At 46.8% G+C, this 3,858-nt stretch overlaps 1 long non-coding RNA gene across 1 annotated transcript; it reads right to left on the bottom strand.

The window, feature by feature from the left end:
• Positions 1 to 572: 572 nt before the first annotated feature.
• On the bottom strand, positions 573 to 3,749 carry LOC147209464 (uncharacterized). Its single transcript, XR_015100232.1, has 2 exons — positions 2,281 to 3,749; positions 573 to 2,111 (listed from the first exon to the last, which is right to left on the bottom strand). It is a non-coding gene; the product is annotated as an uncharacterized LOC147209464 (long non-coding RNA).
• Positions 3,750 to 3,858: the final 109 nt, after the last annotated feature.

Below are 3,858 nucleotides of genomic sequence, written 5' to 3'. Positions count from 1 at the left end.
AGCACCGCCTATTTTCGCCTTCGTCATTCGTATTGCGCAACAGCCGGACGTTGCTGTAGCTTAGCGAGACAGACATGGGAGGGCGCCCGCGAGCCAATAAATTGTGCCTTGTCGCGTTTGGTTCCTGAACAGTGGGCCAAAAGCAGGCATTATTTTGCGGTGTCTTGTGTACGGAGAGCGACTAGGTGGGATGGTTGGCAGGGAAGCAAGGGTCGGAATCGAGGAAAGAAGGATGTTGGTCTTAAAAAGGGTGCAGGAAAGAAGGATGCATCGGTCAAGTACAGGTAGGAAGAAACCGATGGTATGAAAAGGGTAAAGGACCCCTTGGGAAAACACACTCCAACCAGAAAGGCCAACTCAAAGAATTAGAAACCTTATGTCTAGGTGGACGACGTTCAACAGTTTATCAGAGTGGTAATGCATACCGTGGTGACGTCCGCCCTTGCTCGCCGATCTCACCATGCTTGCTGCACCTGCTACGATGAAAGCAAAAAGCGGCCAATCTGTACCTCGTTTGCAAAATTCCCAAACCACTGCAGAAAAAAAACTTCAAAAGATGACAACAAACGTGATGCCGATTCAATTGTCTTTATTCAAACTGAAAGTGAGGAATAATTGTGACAGCTTTTGTTGTTGGATTTCGACACGAACAAGGGTTAATGGATGCATTGTCAAAACATTCACAACCGACTTTTTAGCCCAATAACAGACAGCACGATGTATTCTTAGCTTGTAGATGCATGTCAACAACATGGATTGAGCACATAGAAACGAAATAAACACACATGCTGGTCCAAAACGAGACACACACACACAAGGTTAAATTAACTTTTTCAGGAGGAGTGGAACGTATGGCTTGACATCACGATTTCAACCCGATACCAGTTACCACAAACCTGAGCGCTGGCTTGAAAGCTGAACACTTAACTTCAAGCCCCATTCTGGAACACTAACCCTTGCTTGCATGATTTCAAATCTGAACCTCTTGACTGGAAACTGAAACCCAGCATTGAAACCCCACTCCTGACACCCTGCACTGTAGACTAATCCTTTCTTGAAACCATGATTTGAAAGTTTAGCCCAGTCTCAAGATCCGAATTGTTTTGTAAATGTTTCAAGTTGAACGTGTACTACTTTGGAACTCAAAACTCAAACTCTCGCTTGATCCTGGAATAAATAATGAGTTCTTCGGTGCTTTGCATCGCATTGTTCAGTATGCAGGATGCATTTACGATCATAAACCCACACATTATCGAGTCAATATTTTGGTGTTACATACCTAGAGGCTGCTGGAGGAAAGTGGCCTTCTTTCCTCCATGTGTTCGTTGAATTTCGGATGAGGAGAATGTTGGTTCTTCAAACAGAGGCTGGAATCGATGAACAGTTTCTTCAAAGCTTTTAATAACAGAATATTCTGGGCATCAGTGAATTACAGACAATGGCTGCGGGTCACGAGTGCAAAGCAGGAAGAGAATCACATCATTTTTATATTATCAGAAGGGCGGTACTGAGGCACAAAGTGTGACATCACAACTTTCGTTTCTACTAAACCGATTCTCAGCTTGGCACATTCCAATGTTTGTGCGTCTCCGGCAGGGAATATTTTAATTTTAATTGTTACAAGGACGCCAAGCTAGGGTAGTCCAGTGGTTAGCACGTCGACTTCACAGTGCAGAGGTACCGGGTTCAATTCCAGCTCCGGCCTCCCTGTGTGGAGTTTGCATGTTCTCCCCGGGCCTGCGTGGGTTTTCTCCGGGTGCTCCGGTTTCCTCCCACGTTCCAAAAACATGCATGGCAGGCTTATTGAACACACTAAATTGTCCCTAGGTGTGAGTGTGAGCGCGCATGATTGTTCGTCTCTGTGTGCCCTGCGATTGGCTGGCAACCAGTTCAGGATGTCCCCCGCCTACTGCCCGACGACGGCTGGGATAGGCTCCGGCACTCCCCGCGACCCTAGTGAGGATTCAGCGGTTCGGAAAATGGATGGATGGACGCCAAGCTACACTGTGGGCATGGGAAAGTTATACAGCATGACTGAATATGAGCAGAATACAGACTTCAACAAGTTTAGATTTCAAATTTTAACAGGTCACAGGTTTCAAAGTCTGGTCCTCGAGGGCCGGTGTCCTGCCATGTTTTCCATGTCCCCCTGCTGCAACACACCTGATCAGGATTATCAGGCTACTATCGAGCTTGCTGCTGAGCTGATAGTTTGGATCAGGTGTATTGCAGCAGGGAGTGATGGGAACCATGCAGGACGCCTGCCCTCGAGGACCGGACTTTGACACCTATGGACAGCCTTCCTCTTGAGCTTTAGTAGGGGGGGCAAATGTGATCAAATGGATGAGTGCCCACTTAACTGTATATTCGAGTAACTCAAAACATCCTTGCCTACTTTTAGCCAGCGGCGTGTATTTAGCAATGCCGGTATATCGATAAGAGGCACGTCTTGCCACAGCAGATAAATGTGCAATAACAATAGTCTGCTAGCAAAATGGCTTCTGTATTCGACGGCTATTCCGAACCCTAACAAAAAGTGGCTCGGCGGCGTTGTCGTTCGACATATTCTCAAAATATCCGTGAAATACGCCACGGGAATTCATCTCGTTTCGGTGCGCGTCGTCCGAACCGGGATAATAACGCCGACTTTATCCCTTGGGCTCCATCTCCCCCCCCCCCCCCCCGTCGGCTAACTCCGCCATGTTGTAGCCACAGCTAAACTAAAACTCAACTCTCGTCGAAGTCGCCAAAGCACCCTCGTTAGATAACAACGAGGACGGCAATACAAGACGTCGTCCTTTTCACGTGTAATGACGACTTAAATCGAACAAAGGCGGCGAGAACACGATGCGAATCCAGTCGAATGAACGAACAGTAATGACGACTATTAAAACATGAAGGGGCGCGAAGCGAACATTGCGGAGGGAAGCTAAGCTCACGACGGAACAATGAGAAATATCGCCGCAAGGGAAAAAAAAGCGTTCTAAAAGAAAAGACCCAAATAGCCGAACGACATATCACGTGAGGCCCACGGACAAAAAAAATGTATTCGAATTGAGGTTAACACACTCAACAGCGTTTGGGCTATCCAATTCAAATAATTACGTTTTAATACAAGACTCACATGTTTTACAATAATTTCAGTCAAGCGATTAAAAGTCTGAGATGAAAGAGAATAGGCATTTTGATGCCGGGCAAGTTCCGTTTCTTAGCGTCGAGAACACTTTTCGGAACGCAGGCCTGCGACCAAGCCAGTCGTTTTAAAATTGTTTAAAAGGATATATAAACAACGATTGAGTGCCGTCTTGAGTGCAGTTAACAAAATGAGTAAGATCTGAACATTAGCAATCAAAATATAGCCACGTGACAACAATTCGCAAACACCAGAGGCTTCACCGAATTTTCCTACTCGGGAGGCCGCCTGTCCGATGCGGCGTCGGGCCTTGGCATTCAGGCGACTCCGAGGCTTTCGACCAAGTCCCATGGATCCCAAAGTGCCGATGATGGAGATCCCAAACTTCGACGTTGATGGGGAAAACGAAAAGAAATAGTCCGACGTGCGGTGTTTTGTTGTACCAATACACTGTGATTCGACAATAAGTGCCTGTTTAATCACACGATTGACCGGGCCTCACGTGTGAGGCTCCTTCCTTAGCGGCCAGGCTCACCCACAGCGAAGCGAAACGGAGAACACTTTTTTTTCCCCTTTTTTTGCTTCGCGGGGATACATCCACATCGGCTACCCTCGGCAAACATCGGAAACGGGCGGGTTTTGTTAAAATTGTTACGAGAAAGCCGAAATCTCGACCGTGATTGGACAATTATTTCTTCTTACTGAACATTGAGAAGAAAACGCAC

Source organism: Hippocampus guttulatus, chromosome 2, assembly GCF_054856545.1.
Source record: "Hippocampus guttulatus isolate MCC_2025c chromosome 2, RoL_Hgut_1.0, whole genome shotgun sequence".
NCBI classification, from domain to species: Eukaryota; Metazoa; Chordata; class Actinopteri; order Syngnathiformes; family Syngnathidae; genus Hippocampus; species Hippocampus guttulatus.
The sequence above is the reverse complement of the archived record's forward strand: the minus strand, read 5'-3'. Positions and strand labels throughout refer to the sequence as shown.